Raw genomic sequence first — 13,914 nt, 5'->3', positions numbered from 1 at the left:
TCTTTCCGTTGGCTTGAACTTTACTCCAGTTCATTGTTATTTGCCATGGTGTGACTCGAATTGGTGAAGGCTCTCTTGTTGTTCTTTAGAAATGTTTCATCTGCCTATAGCTGACGTGAAGTTTGCAACCCAAACATAATGAGTGACTGAGCGAAATGCACATCCTTTTTCTGTAGATAACTCAAGGGCTTCCCTGTGAGAAAGCTTTTAGTACTCCTTTTTTTTTTTTACTTAGGATCCTGCTTCTTTGAGAAACATAAAACCATTATGGATAAAAAAAAAACTGCTTTGTTTGCAACGAGGGATGGAATAGCAGAGGCAAAGGGCTCCCCCATAACAAGTTCAAGCAAGGGGTTAATTTGCTCCTTAAGATTAAACATGTAATCGTAGGGAGTCATTACGGTGCAGAACTAATGAGCAGGTCTTGATAGAGATAGATAAAGTTGCTCCTTAGCCTGTATTTCATGTGTATAAAGGGGGAAAAAATATTCTAAATGATCTGATGTTTTTTTTTTTTTTTTTACAAAGCCTGGTATGATCTACTCTGCTGCTTAGCTAAAGGGCTCCATTGATTAGTTGTTAATTTATAGTACAATCACTACTTTGTTGCTCCATTGTTGTTCAGTCTGTTACTAATTCAGGAAAAACCCTTCAGCTTGCTGATTCAGTCAACTACTTCTGCTGAAATGGAAATATTGTTCTTGCTGAAGGACGATTGTCCCTCACTTTAGCTCAAATCCAAACCATGATTGAAATGGAATATAGTCCAGAATGGCTCTTTCTCAAGTGAGGTCAGAGACGCTCCTGGTTAAAAAAATCCCCCACCAAGCCTTATCTCTGGCTCACGATTTTAGATTCAGCACGAAGGAAGGAAAAGGGAGCCAAAAAGGGATAAAGCAAAGTTTTAAAATGCATTGTGTTTGTAATGATTGCAATGCCCTATATATGGGGCTGCCCACATTCAAGGCATTTTGAAATCTCAGGACAGCAGAATTGGTCCAGAATGCAGCTGGACAACTGATTATGATTGTGTACTTGCTGAAACCAGTGGTGAAATCCAAATATTTTTACTACCGGTTCTATGGGCGTGGCTTGGTGGGCGTGGCAGGGGAAGGATACTGCAAAATCCCCATTCCCGCCCCACTCTGGAGCCAGCCAGAGATGGTATTTGCCGGTTCTCCGAACTACTCAAAATTTCTGCTATCGGTTCTCTGAATTGCTCAAAATTTCCACTACCAGTTCTCCAGAACCTGTCAGAACCTGCTGGATTTCACCCCTGGCTGAAACGTTATCTGATATCTTAGTATCTGGCATTATCGGTTAGTTTCTGGTGCAAAAGAAAGCGGTCCTTGAACAGTCCTTCATAGAATAACAGAATCACAGAATTGGAAGGGACCTTGGAGGTCTTCTAGTCCAATCCCCTGGTCAAGCAGGACACCCTACACCAGTGGTCCCCAACCCGCGGTCCGCGGACCGGTGCCGGGCCGTGGAGTACCTGGCACCGGGCCGCGCAGCGGCCGGGGGACATAAACGCTGCAGCGCAAAGGCTCCTGGGCCGTGCGCAATGGGCCATGCGCAAAAGCTCCTGGGCCGTGCCCCCACCCCTGTGCGCGCTCAGCGGGCCGCGGCGATAAAAAGGTTGGGGACCACTGCCCTACACCATTTCAGACAAATGGTTGTCCAATCTCTTCTTAAAATGAGCCACGGTGGCCCAGTGGTTAGAGTTAGTATTGCAGGCTTACTTCTGCTGCCTGCCGGCTGCCTACAATTTAGCAGTTTGAATCTCACCAGGCTCAAGGTTGAGTCAGCCTTCCATCCTTCCGAGGTGGGTAAAATGAGGACCCAGCTTGTTGGGGGCAAGAGGCTGACTCTGTAAACTGCTTAGAGAGGCCTGTCAAAAGCACTGTAAAGCTGTATATAAGTCTAAGTGCTATTGCTATTGAATGTGACTGCAGAAAAAAACAATTACTACCAATCTGCCTTCCATTGAGGACCTGTATACTGTACGAGTCAAAAAGAGGACTGTGAAAATATTTACAGACCCCTCGCATCCTGGACATAAACCGTTTCAACTCCTACCCTCAAAACGATGCTATAGAACACTGCACACCAGAACAACTAGACACAAGAACAGTTTTTTTCCCAAATGCCATCACTCTGCTAAACAAATATTTCATTCAACACTGTCAAACTATTCACTAAGTCTGCATTACTATTACTATTAATCTTCTCATCATTCCTATCACCCATCTCCTCCCACTTATGACTGCATGACTGTAACTTTCTTGCTTGCATCTTTACGATTTATATTGATTGTTTCCTAGTATGATTTGATTGCTTATTTGTACCCCATCACTATCATTAAGTGTTGTACCTTATGATTCTTGATGAACATATCTTTTCTTTTACGTACACTGAGAGCATATGCACCAAAGACAAATTCCTTGTGTGTCCAATCACACTTGGCCAATAAAGAATTCTATTCTAAAAACCTTAAGTGTTGGAACATTTACAACTTCTGGAGGCAAGTTGTTCCACTGGTTAATTGTTCTCCCTGTCAGGAAATTTCTCCTTAGTTCTAGGTTGCTTCTCTCCTTGATGAGTTTCCATCTGTTGCTTCTTCTCCTGCCTTCATGTACTTTGGAGAATGGCGTGACCTCCCCCCTCTTCTTCTTTGTGGTAGCCCCTCATATTGGCAGTGCTGGAAGGGAGTAGAATTTGCTCTCTGTTTATTATCCCTTCTAAGACTCATGATCAGTGGTGGGTTCCTCCCGGTTCGGCCCGGTTCCATCGAGCCGGTAGCGGTGACGATATGACATCACTGAACCGGTTCTGCTCCCGCCCCCCCGCATTATTCTTACCTTTTATTTGGCCCCACCCCCAATCTATTGCTGCCTCTTGAGTCCCAGCTGATCGGCTAGAGGGAAAAAAAAACTGTTTAAACTCTTGCCGCGGGGCTTCAAAAGGCCGCCCTACAGCTGATCAGTGTTAAAAGAAAACAAATGAGTAGACCGGTGCCTGCAAAAATAAATGGGTAGACCAGTGCCTCCAAAAACAAATGAGTAGACCGATGCCTGCAAAAATAAATGGGTAGACCAGTGCCTCCAAAAACAAATGAGTAGACCGATGCCTGCAAAAATAAATGGGTAGACCAGTGCCTCCAAAAATAAATGAGTAGACTGATGCCTGCAAAAATAAATGGGTAGACCAGTGCCTCCAAAAACAAATGAGTAGACTGGTGCCTCCAAAGACAAATGAGCTCTGCAAGCAGTTAAAAGCCTGGTAGACCAGTACCTCTGCTAAATCCTAAAGAATTGTCACATGACCATCAAGCCACGCCCACAATATAAGCCACGCCCACAGAACCGGTAGTAAAAAAAATTGGAACCCACCCCTGCTGATGATGTTACCTACAGGGCACCAAGGACCCTACAAACCCATGATTACCAGTGCATTCAAATGCTTTAGTGCAGGCGAAAGAAGAAGACTATTGATTTTGATGCCTTATCTGCCCTCAAATCAAAGTGACTCTTGCCAACTACCATTGGATCCCCATTCAGGGTGCCCTGGGAATAAGGGTGGAGGGAATTTGATACAGAATCTTTATCCCATGATTGGCTCATCTTATTCTTTCCCATAACCCACCTTAAAACTTGTTAGGACATTTTCTAGCCATCCGCTGTATGTGCTAGCATAACAGGGTTTTAATTTTTTTTTTAAAGGAATCGTTTTTAGTGCTAATTTCAGTACATTCTGTCTCCGTGCAAACAAAAGTGACACTCTTTGTATCAAAACAGAGTTGTAAAGGGAAATAACTTAAGAAATCTAGCCACTAATTTCTACTTACATGGGATATACTTTGAGTAATAGTCTCTTCTTCCTTGTAAATGTAAATGTTTTCAATGGGGATTTTTTTTAAAAAAAAAATAATTTATGCCATTTATGGCATAGGTAAAAGAAATAAATATATTTAAATTAAATTAAATATATTTAAAAATAAATATATTTAAATTAAATTAAATATATTTAAAAATAAATATATTTAAATTAAATTAAACATATTTAAAAATAAATATATTTAAATTAAATTAAACATTTAAAAATGGATAACTCAAAGGTCCTTTCACCAGTTTCTGATATTCAGCATGATTTATCTAATCTTTGTTCACTGCAAATAGTGTCAGGGTTGTTTTTTTTTTTTTAAAGTATTTATTTATTTATTATTCCAATGCTAAGTAATGGAGAGGGACAACCACAGTCTCGGGTTCTCTAAACAGCCATCAACAATCCCTTAGGATTAATTCAAGGAAATTTGACCTTTCTAGGTTGAGATCCAGCTGCAAAGCAAGCTGAAGGATTTCTCCATGGCCTTACCAGACGCATACATCCCAACCATTCTGTGTTTTTTTTTCTTTTTTCCTGACACCATCCCACTTTCTCATATTGCACAAATGTTTTGATATTTATTTCCTCTTCAACTTCAGAGAAAGCTTTTGTAGAAAAAAAAAAAAGAAAGGGAGGGAGGGAGGAAGAAAAGAAAAGAAGGAAGGGAGGAAAAGAAGGAAGGGAAGGATGGAGGAAGGAAGAAAGGGAGGGAGGAAGGGAGGGAAGAAGAAAAGAAGGAAGGGAAGGAGGAAAAGAAGGAAGGGAAGGATGGAGGAAAGAAGAAAGGGAGGGAGGGAGGGAGGGAGGGAAGAAGAAAAGAAGGAAGGGAAGGATGGAGGAAGGAAGGAAGGAAAGCAGGGAGGGAGGGAGGAAGGAAAGGAGGGAGGGAGGGAAGAAGAAAAGAAGGAAGGAAGGAAAGGATGGAGGAAGGAAGAAAGGGAGGGAGGGAGGGAAGAAGAAAAGAAGGGAGGGAAGGAAGGAGGAAAAGAAGGAAGGGAAGGATGGAGGAAGGAAGGAAGGAAGGAAGGAAAGCAGGGAGGAAGGAAGGAAGGAAAGGAGGGAGGGAGGGAGGGAAGAAGAAAAGAAGGAAGGAAGGGAAGGATGGAGGAAGGAAGGAAGGGAGGGAGGGAAGAAGAAAAGAAGGGAGGGAGGGAAGGAGGAAAAGAAGGAAGGGAAGGATGGAGGAAGGAAGGAAGGAAAGCAGGGAGGAAGGAAGGAAGGAAAGCAGGGAGGGAGGAAGGAAAGCAGGGAGGGAGGGAAGAAGAAAAGAAGGAAGGAAGGAAAGGAGGGAGGAAGGAAGGAGGAAAGAAGGAAGGGAGGAAGGATTCTAACAGAGACAGACTAACATTTGTTTCTGACAAATGCAAGTATGTTCTGGTAGTTTGAAAAAAAAGCATTTGTTGCTGTTTGCTTGTTTTCAACCAGCAATCACACACAATCTGACAAACATTTTTTCTTTGAAACATGTTGACCATAATTGGAAGGTAATATGATTATGATTTTTTCTTTTACTATCAAGGCAATATATTTCCTGTTCACTTTAAACCTCTAAGAAATTTGAAACTTGATCATGCACTTATTAAAAAAACCCCATACATCCTTTAATAACAGTGGTTGTATAGAAGAATATAAAATTATGTATTCCTTTTGTGTGTGGGTCTCTCCTGATATAGACCAATTTTGTATACAACATTGCCTAATATGGCTTGTAAGCTATTTTCGGAATGGGACAGCTCACCACTGCCAACTCACCACAGGACAATTGGACAACTCATTTTAATTATTTAAAATAAAATTTAAAAATATTTAAATTTTTGTCAATCACATTTCATGTGAAATTTTGCATCCTTTCTTTAATGATTCTATTCCACCATTTCTTCGATAGTAGTGTAACTCTTGTCTTGCGGTGAGTTGGCCACAGCAAGTTGCTGTGACAAAATATAATTAAGCAAATTATATTTTGCTTAATATAAAGCTTTATTTTTATTGTTATTTTTGCATACCTACTTGATATACAGATTTCTGCAAGTTTTTATTCATTGAAGAATAACAGCTTAAAATTCAGAGAAGAGCAAGTTTCAAAGGATAATCTATTTTGGGTTATACGTTAGTTCAAATCAGTGGTGGGTTGCTCCCGGTTCACACCGGTTCACAAGAACCGGTAGTAAAAATTTGTAGTAGTTCGAAGAACCGGTAATAACATTGGCTAGCCACGCCCCTGAACTGGTCCCCGGCCCAGTTGCCGCTCGCTAACCCCTCCCACCTCATCAGAGGCTTTTTATTATTTTTTTTACTTTTAAAAGTGTCGGCCGAAGAGGTTGTAGGAAAAAAAGTGCCTTTAAAAGCCTCTGGCTGAGTTGCCTGATCGTCAGAGGCTTTTAAAAGGATTTTTTCCTGCAACCTCTTAACGTTGTAGAAAAAATGCTTTTAAAAGTAAAAAAAAAAAAAAAAAAGTTGGCCACACCCACCCAGTCACATTACCCCCACCAAGCCATGCCCACAGAACCGATAGTAAAAAATTTTAGAACCCACCCCTGGTTCAAACATACATAATTCATTATGTTATCCTTATAAAAACTACAGTATTAAATGTGCCATCTTCGTTTTACCTTAAATCCAAACTGGGTTGTCTTCTTCTCCCATCATTCTCTATCTAGACCAGAGGTGTCAAACTGGATTTCGTCGAGGGCCAGACCAGCATTGTAGTTCTCCTCCATGGGACAGTTGGGGGGGGGCGGGCGAGGGGGGAGATGAGATGGATGCCTCTTGCAACACTTGCTGGCCAAAATGGGGCACGGGGCCCCCAGCCTGGGTGACTTCCTGCAGCACTTTGCTGGCCAAAATGGGATGTGGGGGGCGCACGAGGGCCCCTTGCACCCTGTTTTGCCTGCCAGAGGCACTGTGAGCTGGTCCTTTGCTATTTCCAGGTTGTCCCACAGGCCAGATTTAATCACCCTGCGGGCCGGATCTGGCCCACCAGCCTTGAGTTTAACACCCCTGATCTAGAATATCACATATCCTGAGATTAGTGGAGCTCTGACCCTGCTAGCATATCAGAAGTCCTTGAAGAGTTAGGCATGAGGTCTAGAAATTTAGATGAGCTTGTTAAGAGTTTGTCTCTTATGAATGGAATTAGCTGGCATTATTTTCTCTATTTCTTGTACTGTACCTGTTTTGTAGGGTTTTAACTCTGTGTACCCTGGCCAGAGTTGCAATTGTGAGATGGGTGAATAGATAAATCGATAAATGATGGATGGATGGATGGATGGATGGAGGATGGAGGATGGATGGATGGATGATGGATGATGGATGATGGATGATGGATGATGGATGATGGATGGAGGATGGAGGATGGAGGATGGAGGATGGATGGATGGATGGATGGATGGATGGGAGGATGGATGGATGGATGGTGGATGGATGGAGGGTGGATGATGGATGGATGATGGAGGGTGGATGGATGATGGAGGATGGAGGATGGATGGATGGATGGAGGTGGGTTTCTGAGTTGGATGGGAAGATAGTGGCACCCGTCTCACCATGGGCTGAATCACCTTGTGGCATCAAATGTCCGTCCATGAGCCTTTGTGTTAGGCTTCATCCAACAAGCCTATCTTCCATTCCAAACTTTCTCATCGAGAAAATATATTATTATTATTTAAACAAATTTCTATTGTGATCCATGGAACAAAGTGTTGAACAAAGATAAAATATAATACAATTACCAAGACCAGTTGGGGAAAAAAAATAAAAAACAGTTGAGGCCCTAATAAAAATCTCAACATCCATAGTTCACACACAACCATATCGGAGCATTATTGTTATCCTTATTGTTATTCCTGCAAACGAGATTTGTATTTATAATTCTATATAGAAAAAGAGAAGAGAGAATCATTTGGTTCACCTTCCAGTTAACCCATTTAAAGTTCACCTCCTAATAAAAGGCAATCTTAAATCTCGGTTTTACGGCAGAAATTTTGCTCTGCTTCCAAATGCTTTATATCTCCTTTAATGATCCCATCAGGATGAGGGGAAAAAAAAAACAGTTAGCAAAATACAATTATCCCCTTGTTAAAATAAACAAAGTGTTCCGTGGCAGGCAACATAAAAGGGCCTGTGAATTCATACATATTTTAAACCCATAAAGCACATGTGTTAATAAAGCCACATTAAAAGGAGACATCAGCTTGCCTATAAATTACCCTGCTTCATTCACCATCTCTCCCACCAGCTTACATTTCCCTGCCTTAAATCACCCATAAGTAGAAACTGATCTTCGGCATACAAGTTGGCAGAAAGGGAGATTTAGCATTTGGGCTGATATTGTACTAATGAAGGGGTACATTTCCAAGCATGCTAATGCAGGTATTTCTCCCGATGGCAACACACATTCGCCTCTTACATCCTAGGCACAAATTACATCCTAGGCAGAGGTGGAGGATATTTACCTCAGAAATTTTGTGCCATGACCTTTCGTTTATTTGGAAAACTGTTACCTAATCACAATATGGCATGGAGACAAAGGATGCTGTGATTTCTTTCTTTCTTTCTTTCTTTCTTTCTTTCTTTCTTTCTTTCTTTCTTTCTTTCTTTCTTTCTTTCTTTCTTTCTCTCTTTCTCTCCCTCTCTCTCTCTTTCTTTCTCTTTCCTTCCTTCCTTCCTTCTTTCTTTCTTTCCTTTCTCTCTCTTTTCCTCCCTCCCTCTCCCTCTCTCTCACTCTTTCTTCCTTCCTTTCTTTTCTTTCTCCCTCTTTTCCTCCCTCCCTCCTTCCTTCCTTCCTTTCTCTCTCTCTCTTCCTCTCTCTTTCCCTCCCTCCCTCCCTCCCTCCCCCTCCCTCTTTCTTTCTTTCTTTCTTTCTTTCTTTCTTTCTTTCTTTCTTTTTCTTTCTTTCTGCCTGCCTGCCTACTTTGTCTTTCTTTCTCTCTCTCTCTCTCTTTCTCTTTCTCTTTCTCTTTCCTCCTTTCTTCCTTCCTTCTTTCTTTCCTTTCTCTCTCTTTTCCTCCCTCCCTCCCTCTCTCTCTCTTTCTTCCTTCCTTTCTTTTCTTTCTCCCTCTTTTCCTCCCTCCCTTTTCCTTCCTCCTTCCTTCCTCCTTCCTTCCTTCCTTCCTTCCTTCCTTCCTTCCTTCCTTCCTTCCTTCCTTTCTCTCTCTCTCTCTCTTCCTCTCTCTTTCCCTCCCTCCCTCCCTCCCCCTCCCCCTTCCCTCTCTCTTTCTTTCTTTCCTTCTTTCTTCCTCCCTTCTTTCCCTCCCCCCGCCGTCTCTTCACCATCCTCACCATCCTCCTCCCCTTGTTTGGAACACTGGGAAAAGTTGAATGCTGGAACCGCCGCTGAAGAGAAAGTACAATTTTTGCTCTCATCTTCTTTGGATTACTTATCCATAACCCTGCCTTTATTGAATGATTTCGAGTTTCATTAGAATTCAGGATTTCTCTGGAAAGAAAACCCATCATGGCACGAACTTCTCTTCCAGAGGGATTGCGAGCTGACCCATCAAAATGAAAAGACTCAGTGTTTTGCTGACAGGTCCCTGAGCAGATCTGAGTGACAGCTTCATTCCAGCTCTTCTCAGATGAGATTTGAATGGTGGGGGAGGTGGGAAGAAAGTAGCAGTAGGGATATTTTGTTCTTTTTTTTTAAAAAAAAAAAGGGAAAAAAAAAGGGGGGGGAAATAAAGGAGAAAGCCAGTGTCACCTCTTCAAAGTTCATGTCCTTGCAATGTACTACAGAGTCTAGCTAGAAATACAATTAAGACTCTGGTGGTTCTCAATTTTATTATTTGTGCTTCTCTGGTATGAAAATGGAGGAGATTTAATTTAAAATTTGGGAGGTCTCTGTCTGTGGATGACCCCTCTCCCCTTTCGCAAGGAAGAAAAGGCTAGAGAAAAAGTATTCGTATGGAAACAATAATGGGGAGAAGATGGTTATACGGCTATTGAATGTATTGCTTTTTTTATTCTTGTTAGGGTTAGACTCTAGAGGGTGACCCAGGCGCTAATGCTGATAAGAGCAAACATTCTGCTTATTTGAGGCAGCAATAGCAGTTAAGGGAACGACACCCCTTCAACCCCCATCAGGACAGGTCAGGGGTGCCTTAGACACTCCATACATTCCTGCAGGAGTGGATCTTCAGGAACCAGGATGACAGTTTAGCTTTACCATACAGGACAAGGCAAAACTAAATCCTCGAGATTGCTTCTTTCTTTGCTCAGATATCTGCAGAAATAATCCCCTTTTGTGTGAAAGATGCATTTAATAAAAAATACAGAGAGAAAGAGGGAGATGGATAGCACACGAGAAAGAAAGGGATACTATTCGGGAAATTTATATTTTAAAATCCTGCATTATTAATATATTAATACACTAATAATTATACAGAATGATTGATCATTAGTTCATCAACATCAGAAATTTGATATCTTATTAGTAACCTTGACTATCACTAAGTTTTGTATCTTTTTATTCTTAAAGAATGTATTTTTATTCTTCTTATGTACACTGAGAGCATATACACCAAAGACAAATTCCTTGTGTGTCCAATCACACTTGGCCAACAAAGAATTCTATTCTATTCTATTCTATTCTATTCTATTCTATTCTATTCTATTCTATTCTATTCTATTCTATTCTATTCTATTCTATTCTATCCTATCCTATCCTATCCTATCCTATCCTATTCCCTTCCCTTCCCTTCCCTTCCCTTCCCTTCCCTTCCCTTCCCTTCCCTTCTAATCAGAAATACAAAAATACAAAGAAAAATGAAAATAATGGGAAAGTGGGAGAGGGGAAGGGAAAGAGGAAAAAGTATAGGGGAAAAGGAGGAAAAAAGAGAAAAGCAAGGACTTCTGATTCTTTTTGGTGCAGTAGAATAAGGTAATAGCATCCAACCTCAACTTTCCACTTTTACATAATAGTATAAAGTAGCCATTTCTATAACAACAAACCTATCGAATCAGCAAAAACCCAAAAATCAACATTTCATTCCCCCACCCCCACCTCAAGCACAAAGTCCAGGAGTGGTTTCCAAGTAGAAATAAAGTTAATTGCATTCTTCTTCTTCTTTTTTTAATCAAAGCCGTCAATGTTCTAGCATTGATAAAGGAAGGGGAGAGAGCATTGCACTGGGATGGGGTAGAAGTCCTTCTCTGGTTTGGGATTTCCATTATATGAGTGATTCATCTGATGCCCTGATCACAAACCGTCAGCCATGAAAGATACTGACCACATGAGATTGGCATCCTGTATCACACAGGCACGGCTTGAGCATTGCGGTTGCTTGCTTGAAACCCATTAACTATAAATAAGATGAAAAAGCCCTAGAATTGAAAGACAACTGCAAATTGCTCACTTCCCCACAGTTTAAGATCCATTCTCTGGTGCTAAGAAGATCAAACTTGTGGGACAGTTTGATCTCCATCTATGCCAATCATTTCATGTGTTTTGACATATTCTGTTCTTTAGTCTCATCGCTCTTACTTCCAAGGATAAGGTTGCATTAGAGAAAATAATAGAGGACTTGGAAGATTTCTCCTCGGAATTTGGACTGAATAGGTTCCAGCGGGAAAAAGTGGAAGGTGATTCTGGCTCTGCACTGGATAGTAACTGTGTTGGGATCTTGGCCTCAGGTAGGTTAAGAGAATCTTAAAACAGACACTGCATTCCTGGGCACATTGGACCATACACCACCCGCCCAACACAGAATATAGAATCATAGAGTTGGAAGGGACCTTGGAAGTCTTCTAGTCCAACTTGATATAGTCCCTATACCACCAAGCTTGAAATCTTAGGTCTAGAAAGCCTCAAACTACGTTGTCTACATTTCGACCTATGCTTAGTTCATAAGATTATTTACCAAAACGTCCTATCTGTAAATGAATTCTTTAATTTCAACCGTAATAATACAAGGGCCATCAATAGATTTAAACTCAGTGTAATTTGCTCTAATCTTAATTGTAGGAAATATGACTTTTGCAATAGAGTAGTAAATGTCTGGAACAATCTACCTGACCCTGTTGTTAGTCTCTCTAATCCCCATACCTTTTACCGTAATCTGTCTACCGTGGACCTTTCATGTTTCTTAAGAGGTCCCTAAGGGGGTGTGCATAAGCGCACCAGCGTGCCTACCTTCCCTGTCCTACTGTTCCTAATTAAATGCAATCCAGGGGTGAAATCCAGCAGGTTATGACAGGTTCTGGAGAACCGGTAGCAGAAATTTTGAGTAGTTCAGAGAACTGGCAAATGCTGCCTCTGGCTGGCCTCAGAGTGGGGTGGGAATGGAGATTTTGCAATATCCTTCCCCCAGGAGTGGGGAAGGGAATGGGGATTTTGCAGTAGCCTTCCCCTGGAGTGGGGTGGGAAAGGAGATTTTGCAGTATCCTTCTCCTGCCACACCCACTAAGCCCACCCACCCCCACCACACCACGCCACACCACGCCACACCATGCCCCACCACGCCACACCACGCCCACCAAGGCATGCCCACAGAACCGGTAGTAAGAAAATTTGGATTTCACCACTGATGTATTCATTCTATGTGTTTATGGCTATGTTTGGCTTATTTATATCCTTTTATTTTGTGCCAAAAATTTTTCATGTGTCCATGTCTGTGTCTACTTTGTTACTTGTTTTCTTATTTGTTGACAAACAAACAAACAAACAAACAAACAAACTTAACTCTTCTAGTCCAAACTCTGCTTAAGGCCGGAGATTTTAGACTATCCGGGTCAAGCGGTTGCCCAGACTATTTTTGAAAACCTCCAGCGATGGAACATTCACAAGTCTAGGAGGCAAGCTATTCCATTGATTTATTGCTTTCATTGTCAGAAAATCGCTCCTTACTTCTAGCGCTGTATACTTGCATCCAGCAGTGGGTTTCAGATTATGTTCTTACTGGTTCGCCATGCACGTGCCCAGTTTGCGCATGAGCCTGCCTTCCATGCATGCACCTGGCCTCAAAAACATGCCTTAATAGGATGGCATAGAGCCGGGGCAGGCCCACCGTAGATTTCCAATCCCGGTTCTGGTGAACCGGTCTGAACTGGCAGAATAACATCTCTGGTTGTATCTCTCTTTGACAAACTTCCATCCATTACTTCTCCTTTCAAGTGCTTTGAAGAATAAGTCTATCTCCTCTTCTCTAGTGATAGCCCCTCAAATACTGGAAGATTTGTTCCCCCCTTAATCCTTCTTTTCAATAAGCTAGCTATTTTATTTTTATTTTTTATTTATTTATTTTGTCGAGTTCATATTAGATAATATATATATAAGTATAAGCATGAATTGAATACATAAAATAGATACAAATAGAGGAAACATTAGGACAGGGATGGTAGGCACGCTGGTGCTCTTATGCACATCCCTTACAGACCTCTTAGAAATGGGGTGAGGTCAACACTAGACAGTTTTAGGTTAAAGTTTTGGGGGTTTTGGGATGAGATGTTCTGCCCCAGCTACAGACCTCAAAGAACGCAGCACACACAAAATCTGTACAAACCTTAGTTTACTAAATTAAACAGGTTTTTTTTTTTCAAACAAAGGCTGTTAATTAACTTTCTTAACAGCCTACAAGAATCCAAAGAATAAATAATCTTAATCTTACTATGGTTGGCAGAAAGCCCAGAAGCAATTTGCAGAGATCAAGGCACGAAGGAGAGTGAATGAAGTTGTTCCCTGCAAATTGCTTCAGTTGGCGTTCCTCCTTAAATAGGCTAAGGGAGTGGCCAAATAGCCCCAAGCCTTACTCTCAAGGAGACCTCCTCCTGAGGAGCCACTCCTGCCTTTTGGCAGCTCTGCACGCCCGTGCATCGAGAAGAGGCTCCTCCTCTTCATCCTCTTCACTTAAGGGAGCTTCTGGAGGTTCTGAAGGCCCTGGCTGAATCCCTGACTCTGGCACCACATCTTCTCCAGCCTCATTGTCCAGCTCGAGTGCCAGCTGCACAGGCTGCTGGCGCAGCACCACACCAGCCTCCTCGCTGTCCGAATCAGCCACCAGCCTCACAGACCACGTAAGGGCTACAACATGAGACCACAGA

Source organism: Pituophis catenifer, unplaced genomic scaffold (genome assembly GCF_029215685.1).
Source record: "Pituophis catenifer annectens isolate HBS135680 unplaced genomic scaffold, rPitCat1.0.hap2 SCAF_14, whole genome shotgun sequence".
NCBI lineage: Eukaryota > Metazoa > Chordata > Lepidosauria > Squamata > Colubridae > Pituophis > Pituophis catenifer.
Note: the sequence above shows the minus strand (reverse complement) of the source record.